The sequence below is a fragment of the Phacochoerus africanus genome, chromosome 3 (genome assembly GCF_016906955.1).
Source record: "Phacochoerus africanus isolate WHEZ1 chromosome 3, ROS_Pafr_v1, whole genome shotgun sequence".
Taxonomy (NCBI): domain Eukaryota; kingdom Metazoa; phylum Chordata; class Mammalia; order Artiodactyla; family Suidae; genus Phacochoerus; species Phacochoerus africanus.
In genome coordinates, this window is record NC_062546.1 from 159,708,253 (window position 1) to 159,719,101 (window position 10,849).

Consider the following 10,849-nt stretch of genomic DNA (forward strand, 5'->3'; position numbering starts at 1 on the left):
GGAAGACCATGTAAAGAAAAGAACATAAAATGCTCATTAATAGTGTTTGTGTCAATTACATGATGAAATGATAATGTTTTGGATATATCCAGTTAAAATATATCATTAAAATTAATTTTAACTTACTCTGTTTACTTGTTTTAATGTAGCTACTAGAATGTTTTATTTTTAATTTTTTACTATAGTTGATTTACAATGTTCTGTAAATTTCTGCTGTCAAGTGACCCAGTTATACACCTATATATACATTCTTTTTCTCCTATTATCTTCTATCACATGCTATCACAAGTGATTGGATATAGTTCCCTGCGCTACACAGCAGGATTTAATTGCTTATCCACTAAATGTAATAGCTTGCAACTACTAACTCCAAACTCCCAGTCCATACCACTCCCTCCTCCTCCCCTTTGGCAACTACAAGTCTGTTCCCTATGTCTGTGAGTCTGTTTCTATTCTGTAGATAGGTTCATCTGTGCCATATTTCAGATTCCACATATAAATGATATCATATGATATTTTGTCTTTTTCTGACTTACTTCACTGAGTATGAGAATCTCTAGGTCCATCCATGTTGCTGCAAATGGCATTATTTTGTTCTTTTTTATGGCTGAAAATTTTATATATTTATATTAAATATATAGTTCACATTTATGATTCATGTTACAGTTCTATTAAACAGAGCTGTTATAGAATAATAGTGCCTATCTCATGTAAAGTTGTTTGTTGATTGGCTAACGTTTCATGCCTTTTAAATTAAGTTGCTAAGCTCATCTGGCATTAATAGATTAAAAAAAAATCATTCACATACCATAAAAAGTGGATCACATGTCCTAGAGGGCTGAGAATTTACTGATCACGGCTCAACAGGCCAAAGAATTTAATGATCTGTCCAAGTTCTCATAGCTTATTAGTACAGGGGTGATACCAGGCCCTAGGACTACTTGTTCACTGACTTTTTAATCATAGGGCAGTTCAAGGAACAAAATTGTGAAATGGTTTTCAATGGCTACAAAACTGATTTCAGCTGAATTCAAGAAATATTTGCGTGCCTCACTGGTGCCAGGCATCATGCTCAGCAATAGTGATTAGAGGGTTTAAATTTTATCACTTTAGTCTGAGGAACTTTCCTTCAGTTCTAAATGAGAAACAGAATTACTCTCATTAGGTTTTCATACTCATAACGTAAATATAACTACATCTGTGAGGGCATGTTTTATTACTTTTTAATTTAAAATGAATATTTGAACAGTGTAAAAAATAAGCTATTAAAAATTCCCTAAAGGGCAAGAATATGTTAATAAAATTTCTTTTGACTTTAAGGACTAAACATTATAGCCGTTACCAAAAATTTATCCCAAGACAGTCTTACTTATTTTGGTTATAATTTAGTTAGCTTAAGGCTGAAATGTACTCTCTGAAATGCACTATTACATTCTATTCTTAAACAGCCAGATTTTAATATCTATTGATTTTATTACATGGTTATGTGGCTTATAAATGCTTATCCATTACTTAACAGTGAATTTTTTACTGAGGGTAATTCTTATAAATATTTTTAGAGTTTAGAGTAATTGCACTTTATCAAGAGTAATTTTTGATTGAGAGTATATTAAAGGAATCACTTTAATTACTTGCTTTAAACTTAACTCCGGACACAGCTACTTAATTTTTTTTTTTTTTTTTTTTGGCTACAGCCGAGGCACATGGATGTTCCTGGACCAGGGATTGAAACTGTATCCTAGCTATAGCTGTGGTAAAGCCAGGTACTTTAACTGACTGCACCAGGATGGGGACTGAACCCATATCTCTACAGTGACCTGAGCCACTGCATTTAGATTCTCTTGGCTTCATCTATTTGTCATTTAGGTGATGAGCAAGGAAACCGATCCCAGTAACCTTGGAATAAATTCTAAATTCTACTTTGCTATGATCTTCTTCTAATTTGGTGATGTATTCAATTTGTTAATATTTTACATAAGTATATGCATCTATATTCATAACATTGGGGAGATTAATCAAGTTTTGGCATCTAATTATGCCAGAATAATAAATTAGGAGTTTCTGCATAGTTTTTATAAATCAGAGTAGTCAAAATATAGGAATTGTCTATTATTTGTAGGTTTGAAAGAAGTTAGTAGTAAACATTACTCAGACCTGGTGCCTTTTTAAATAGTATTTCTCAGAGTTCCCTGGTGGCTCAGTGGGTTAAGGATCTGGCATTGTCATTGCTGTGGCTTGGGTTACTGCTGTGGTATGGGTTTGATCCCTGGCTCCAGAACTTCTGTATGCTGTGGATACAGCCAAAATAAATAAATAGTATTTCTTCAATAATCTTTTTCATTTCTTCTCTATTTATTTTTGTTTTCTTGGGTTGCTTTTGTTCCTTTATATTTTACCAGAAATAGTTTTCTCTAGATTTTCAAATTCACTGCCATTGGATTACAGATTATATGCTCTTAAAAATTTTCTTTTGAGAAATTTTTTCATATCTTTGTTCATATCCCCTTTCTAATTCCTAAATTTATATCTTTTTTTCCTTTTCCTTAACCAGGCTTATTAATCTTTTCTAAGAAATTGGCTTTTTATTTTGTTTACTTTTTATTAATTTTAAAAAATGTGTTTCACAATTTCATATTTTATCATTATTATATCTCTGTTCCTACTTGCTTGTTGCTTTCCTTTTCTCAGTCTCTTAATTAATTTAAATTTCTAAATCATAGCATTTCAGTGTTCTTATTTTGAAAATAGGCAAATAATGTTTTAAATACCAACTTGAGGGAGGGGAAAAAAGATGAATAGTTTTTCCTTTGTACTCTTCCATATCATTTTACTTCTTGCCAAAATTTCGACAGAAAAACAAAACAATAAGGCATATTTGTTATTTGTGATGTATTATCTGAGGTCCCAGAGACATTGGGTTGAGTAAGAAAGGACAAATCCTCAGATCCCACAATCATTCAGTAACGCCATACTACTATAAAATTTGTCTCCTCTCAAACATCTCTTTCACTCCTTGCCCCTATGAACACTAGAATTTATTCTCAATCCTGAAAGATTAGTTTCTGGCTATTGGCAATTGGAAACATCCAGTGTAAATATACAAAATGAAAATGAAAGTTCTGTGTGGTGCATCAGGCTAAGGATCCAGCGTTGCTGCAGCTGTGGCACAGGCCATAAGTGCGGCGTGGGTTCAGTCCCTGGCCTGGGAAGTTCCACATGCCACAGGCATGGCCAAAAAAAGAAAGAGGAGGAGAAGGAAAAGAAGGAAGAGGAGGAGAAGGAAAAGGAGAAGGAGGAGGAGGAGAAGGAGGAGAAAGAGGAGGAGGAGAAAAGAAAGAAGATGAATTTCAAAAGGATGTTTCCAGTATTGCAAAGTTACAAAGTGATGTATCATAGATCATTGGAAAAACCTCTCATTAAAAAAAAAAATCAGCAAGTCTCATGTATATCACAAAAGGCGATTCAAGAGAAGATGCTTTAAATATCAAAATATTTAGAGTCAACTTTGGGAAAATTGATGAAGCATGAAATTCTCAAATATGTTTGCAAAATTGGCTGTCTTTAACCATTTCAGGTCAATCAAATGTGAAACAAGAGATGTCACATAGGGTTTCATACACACATTGTTTATTTCTTGTGCCTACCAAAAAACAATACAATTCATTCTTTGCTCATTCTAAAATTATGGTATAGTTGTCATATAACCTAATCTTGCTAAACATAAAATAACATGAATTTATTTTCATAAGCATTAGTTTCATTTTTCAAAATAATATGATTTAGAGCTGTTTTTTTCAAATATTTCTAAATTTCTGGGTTTTTTTTGTTTATATTCACTTCTAAGTAAACTTTTCTAGGGCAATTATCCCATTTGAACATTTAGCAATCTTCCCAGAAAATTTAGCAACCCTCCCAGAAAACATGCACACAGATAGGCTTTCTTCTTCATATGGGGGAGTAAAAAGTAAAAAAGGAATAAAGACAGAAACCATCCAGAAATAATTTAACGGCTTCCTAATTCCTCCTCCCAACCAGATTTTTCCTCATGTAGTTTTATCACTTGTTTTTAGTTGAATTCCAAAAACAACAGGTAGTAAACCCTGAAATAAGCATATCAGGAGCATAGGTCCTGGAGCCAGTCTGCCTCAATTCATATAGTACCTTTGCACTTACTGACTGCATTGTGTTGTGCAAGTTAACCGACCTCTCTACATACTCACCTGTAAAGTGGGGTGATACTAATAGCATCCTTTATTATATAAACTATGTACTGCATTGTAATATGTACCAATATCTGATGACAGTTGTATAGCAGTTCCTCCCCTTGAAGGTTTTGTTATGAATGGAATGCAAGGTGATTATTTTGAGACTCTACTCTGTATTTGTTTCAATAGATGAGCATATTAATGTTGCAGAGCTTGCAAATGTCCTTGAGATAGACCTATCCCTAGTTAAGAATGCCCTGTTAATGTACTGCAGATTGGGATTTGCCCATAAGAAGGGACAAGTAATAAATTTGGATCAACTTCATTCATCGTGGAAGAATGTACCATCTGTAAACAGATTAAAGAGTACTTTAGATCCACAAAAGATGCTGCTTTCATGGGATGGCGGGGAAAGTAGGAGTCCGGTACAAGAAGCTTCATCAGCTACTGACACTGATACAAATAGTCAAGAAGATGTAGCTGACACAGCCAGTTTAAGCAGTTTGAGCTTGTCTACAGGATATACAAAGCATATTGCATTCCTTTTTGTCTCAACTCTTACTGCCTTTTTTTTTTCATTTTAAGTTTTTAATGAAAGTTTTATACATGATTATTTTATTCCTGTATCTTCTCAATTGTTTCTTCCTTATATTTGTCCTTTTCTTTGAAAGCTACCTGTTCTTTTTTTTGGTTTTTTTTGTCTTTTTGCCTTTTCTGGGGCCACTCCCATAGCACATAGAGGTTCCCAGGCTAGGGGTCTAATTGGAGCTGTAGACACCGGCCTACACCACAGCCACAGCAACGCAGGATCCGAGCCGCATCTGTGACCTACACCACAGCTCATGGCAACGCCAGATCCTTAACCCACTGATCGAGGCCAGGGATTGAACCCTCAACCTCATGTACCTAGTCGGATTCGTTAACCACTGCACCACGATGGGAACTCCTCACTGCCTTTTCAATGATGGGAAATCTTTCACCAAACTTGAAAAGCCATGCAGTCACAATGTTTGAAGTTGGCAAACTCTCAGAAGAGTCTCTGGACAGCTTTCTTATAGAACTAGAAAAGGTTTAAAGCACTGGCGAAGGAGAAGCACAGAGATATTTTGATCATGCACTTACTCTGAGAAACACAATATTGTTTCTGCGTCATAATAAAGATCTAGTTGCACAAACTGCACAGCCAGACCAACCCAATTACGGTTTTCCTCTGGATCTCTTGCACTGTGAAAGCCTTCTGGGATTGGACCCTGCAACTTGCAGCAGAGTTCTAAACAAAAATTACACCCTGCTTGTCTCCATGGCTCCTCTTACCAATGAAGTACGGCCTGTCAGCAGCTGCACACCTCAGCATATTGGACCAGCTTTCCCAGCAGTCAGTTCTGTCTGGTTTAAGCTGTACATTTACTATATCACCAGGCAAGAACCACCATCTCTTTTACTGTCCTAAGATGCAAGACTTCGAAAACTGCCAGATATGTTCCAGGGTTATGATCAATTACTAATAACGTTATGGAGTCATGATCCTGAGGTGGTTTCTACATCAAATGTGCTCACAATGTTGAATGATGCTTTAACACTTTCAGCAGTTTTGATTCAGGAACATGGTCTGCATGTGATAGGAGAAACTGTCCACATACCTTTCCCGTTTGATGAGACAGAACTCCAAGGAGAGTTTACTTGTGTTAATATGGGTGTCCATAAAGCAGTGCAAATATTAAGGAACAAAGTGGACTTGCAGCATTTTTGTGGATATGTCACCGTGTTGAATGCTTCTAGCCAGCTTGCAAACAGAAAACTCAGTGATGTTTATGATGAGAGAGGAGAACCTGATTTGGCTTCTGGCTCAGATGTAAATGGGAGTACAGAGTCATTTGAAATGGTCGTTGAGGAAGCAGTGTAGACTCAGCCACAAAGCAAAACTCTGTTGCCACAAAAGAAGCAGATTGGGTTCCTCTCGAGCTGTGCTTTGGAATTCCACTATTTAGTTCTGAATTAAATCAGAAAGTTTGCAGAAAGATTGCTACTCATGGCCTTTGCAGAAAAGAGAGCCTTCAAAACCTCTTGCATTCCAGTAGAAAACTGTCTCTACATGTCCTTAACTTTGTTCACTCATTCCAGGAAGCTGCTTCACCACTGGATATCCACACTGAAGCCAGTTTTTCAGGTTTGCTTTCACAGTCATCCTGTGCCGATGCAGAGTTCCACTTCCTGCAAAGAACTTAATATTTAAAGATGGAATCTTAACAGAATGGAGCGGATGTTCACCTTCCTTGCTTCTTCTTGCTAATCTCCATATGCAATAATTTGGTTACACCATTGTTGCTCACACTTTCTGCCTTTTTTCTTTCTTTTTTTTACTTTATTAATATTTTTTTATTTTTTTTATTTTTTTATTACTCAAATAAATTTATCACATCTGTAGTTGTATAATGATCATAACAATCTGATTTCACAGGATTTCCATCCCACAGCCCAAGCATATCCCCCACCCCCCAAACTATCTCCTCCGGAGACCATAAGTTTTTCAATGTCTGTGAGTCAGCATCTATTCCACAAAGAAGTTCAGTCTGTCCTTTTTTCAGATTCCACATGTCAGTGAAAGCATTTGATGTTGGTGTCTCATTGTATGGCTGACTTCACTTAGCATGATAGCTTCTAGGTCCATCCATGTTGCAAAAAATGCTGGTATTTTGTTCTTTTTAATGGCTGAGTAACATTCCATTGTGTATATGTACCACATCTTCTGGATCCACTCCTCTGTTGATGGACATTTAGGTTGTTTCCATGTTTTGGCTATTGTAAATAGTGCTGCAATGAACATCGGAGTACATGTGTCTTTGCGAGTCATGGTTTTCTCTGGGTAGATGCCCAGGAGTGGGATTGCTGGATCAAATGGTAGTTCCATGTTTAGTTTTCTGAGGCATCTCCATACTGCTTTCCACAGTGGTTGCACCAATTTACAATCCCACCAACAGTGTACTAGTGTTCCTTTTTCTCCACACCCTCTCCAGCACTTATTGTTTGTAGACTTTTGGATGATGGCCATTCTGGCTGGTGTAAGAAGGTACCTCAGAGTGGTTTTGATTTGCATCTCTCTAATAATGAGTGACGTTGAACATCTTTTCATGTGGTTTTTGGCCATCTGTATGTCTTCTTTGGAGAATTGTCTGTTTAGATCTTCTGACCATTTTTGGATGGGGTTGTGTGTTTTTTTGGTATGGAGCTGCAGAAGGTGTTTATAAATTTTGGAGATGAATCCCTTGTCAGTTGATTCATTTGCAAAGATTTTCTGCCATTCTGTGGGTTGTCTTTTTGTGTTGTTTAGGGTTTCCTTTGCTGTGCAGAAACTTTGAAGTTTGAGTAGGTCCCATTTGTTTATTTTTCTTTTTATTGTCAATTCTCTGATAGGTGTATCTGAGAAGATGTTGCTGTCATTTATGTCAGAGAGTGTTTGGGCTATGTTTTGCTCTAGGAGTTTTATAGTGTCTGATCTTATATCTAGGTCTTTAATCCTTGGAGTTAATTTTTGTGTATGGTGTTAGGGAATGTTCTAATTTCATTCTTTTCCATGTGGCTGTCCAGTTTTCCCAGTACCACTTATTGAACAAGCTATCCTTTCTCCATTGTATATTCTTGCCTCCTTTGTCATAGATGAGTTGGCTGTAGGTGCATGGGTTTAATTCTGGGCTTTCTATCCTGTTCCACTGATATATATTTCTGTCTTTGTGCCAGTACCATGCGGTTTTGATGATTGTTGCTTTATAGTGTAGTCTGAAGCCCGGGAGCCTGATTCCTCCAGTTCCATTTTTCTTTTTCAGGATGTCTTTGGCTATTCTGGGTCTTTTGTGCTTCCAAACAAACTTTAAAATATTTCGTTCTAGTTCTGTGAAAAAATGTCCTTGGTAATTTGATAGGGATTGCATTGAATCTGTAGATCGCCTTAGGTAGTATAGTCATTTTGATAATATTAACTCTTCCAATCCACAAGCATGGTATATCTTTCCATCTATTTGTGTCATCTTTGATTTCTTTCATCAGTGGCTTATAGTTTTCGGAGTACAGGTCTTTTGTCTCTTTAGGGAGGTTTACTCCTAGGTATTTTATTGTTTTGGATGAGATGGTAAATGGGATTGCTTCCCTAATTTCCTTTTCTGTTCTTTCATTGTTAGTGTATAGAAATGCCATTTATTTCTGTGTATTGATTTTGTATCCTGTGACTTTGCCAAATTTGTGGATGAGCTCTAACAGTTTTCTGGTAGAGTCTTTAGGATTCTCTAGGTATAGTATCATGTCATCTGCAAATAGTGATAGTTTTACTTTTGCTTTCCAATTTGGATTCCTTTTATTTCTTTTACTTCTCTGATTGCTGTGGCAAGGACTTCCAGAACCATGTTGAAGAGTGCTGGTGAGAGTGGACATCCTTGTCTTGTTCCTGATCTCAGTGGGAATTCTTTCAGCTTTTCACCATTGAGAATGATGTTCACTGTACATTTGTCATATGTGGCCTTTATCATGTTGAGGTAGGTTCCTGTAAACAACATGCTACTAAACAATCACTGAAGAAATCAAAGAGGAAATTAAAAAATAACTGGCAGCAAATGACAACGAAGATATGACACTCCAAAACCTATGGGATGCAGCAAAAGCTGTTCTAAGAGGAAAGTTTATAGCAATACAAGCCCACTTCAGGAAACAAGAAAAAACTCAAATAAACAAGCTAACTGTACATCTAAAGCAGCTTGAGAGAGAAGAACAGACAAGACCTAAAGTTAGTAGAAGGAAAGAAATCATAAAGATAAGAGCAGAAATCAATGAAATAGAAACAAAACCATAGAAAAGATCAATGAAACGAAAAGCTGGTTCTTTGAAAAGATCAACAAAATTGATAAACCCCTAGCCAGACTTACCAAGAAAAAAAGAGAGAGGACTCAAATCAATAAAATTAGAAATGAAAAAGGAGAAGTAACAACGGACATCACAGAAATACAAAGGATCATAAGAGACTACTACATGCAACTATATGCCAATAAAATGGAAAACCTAGAAGAAATGGACCAATTCTTAGAAAAGTACAATCTTCCAAGACTAAACCAAGATGAAATAGAAAAGATGAATGGACCAATCACAAGAACTGAAATTGAAACTGATTAAAAAAACTTCCAACAAACAGAAGTCCAGGACCAGATGCCTTCACAGGCGAATTCTATCAAACATTTAGAGAAGAGCTAACACCTCTCCTTCTGAAACTATTTCAAAAAATTGCAGAGTTTGCACCCAAACTCATTCAATGAGGCCACCATCACCCTGGTACCAAAACCACACAAAGATTCCACAAAAAAAGAAAACTACAGGCCAATTTCACTGATGAACATCGATGCAAAAATCCTCAACAAAATACTAGCAAACCGCATCCAACAATACATTAAAAGGATTGTACATCATGATCAAGTGGGATTTAGCCCAGGGATGCAAGGGTTCTTCAATATTTGCAAATCCATCAGTGTGATACACCACATTAACAAACTGAAGAATAAAAACCATATGATCCTCTCCATAGACGCAGAAAAAGCCTTTGACAAAATCCAACACCCATTTCTGAAAAAACCCTTCAGAAAGTGGGCATAACGGGAACCTTTTTTCTTTCTTAATGTCAGCTTTATAGTGCCAGCCACTAAAAAGCATCCTGCTGCTACAATGCAGTTAATGCTCAACTTATGTTAAAAGCGTGGGGAACATGTTCATATTTTCTGAAGTTTTCCACATTATTGCACCTCCTAATGCAACAAAGAGCTTTTTAGCAGCCTGCACTGTATTTTTTACCTTGAGACAATCTGCATTTCTTTTGTAAAACTGAGGATAGACTTTATAGGCTTTACGATGACTGTTATGTTTATAAGCAGTCACTATGAATACTGCAATGGTAATTTTATATGTTAGTTTATCAAACATAAACCTTGTTTAATTTTATACTTTGTTACCTACTCTTTAGGGGATCATATCATAGGAAGAGGAGGAACTCTTCCTTTGGAAATGCTTCTTGGTATTTAAAGTAGCAAAACTATACAGTGATAAACATCCATTTTTGAGAAATGACCTGATGGGGCATTAAGAATTGCTGTGGATGTCTGTAAATTATGTATTATCGGTTGAACATTGTTCAAGGTATGTAAATCAGCATAGTTAGGTATAGCCTAACCTTGATTTAGAAGGTCTTAACTGTGACTATACATTGACATCTCATAAGAAGATTTGGAAAACATCCTATTTTTAAACAATGTTTATAGGTGGACTTTTGTTGTCACTTTGGGCTTTATATTTTCATAGAGTCTTTATGGAAAAAATAGAATTTATTTTCCACTCTTGTAGCTGTGGCTGCCAAACATTTTCACCCTGATTTATTTTTTGTTTAGTAGCTTTACCCATCAATTGTTATGGAACCAGATGATGTTTTTAAACCAAGCATTTTGATTTTAGCTTAGAATTACATATTAGAGGCATTAAGGCTATGTCTTCTGATCAGAACCCTTTAGTGATAAACCTACTGTGAGGACATATTCCTAAGCAACCCGGATGTTAAATTTATGTGGCTAGTTTTAGAGGAATGATAAAGAAAAATTGAGAATTTCAAAATGTTTCTTGAG

The 10,849-nt window shown here is 36.0% G+C and overlaps 1 pseudogene; it reads left to right on the plus strand.

Annotated features, from left to right (window-relative positions):
- The first annotated feature begins 4,323 nt into the window (after positions 1–4,323).
- On the plus strand, positions 4,324–6,511 carry LOC125122243 (protein FAM91A1-like; annotated as a pseudogene).
- The last annotated feature ends 4,338 nt before the right edge of the window (positions 6,512–10,849 follow it).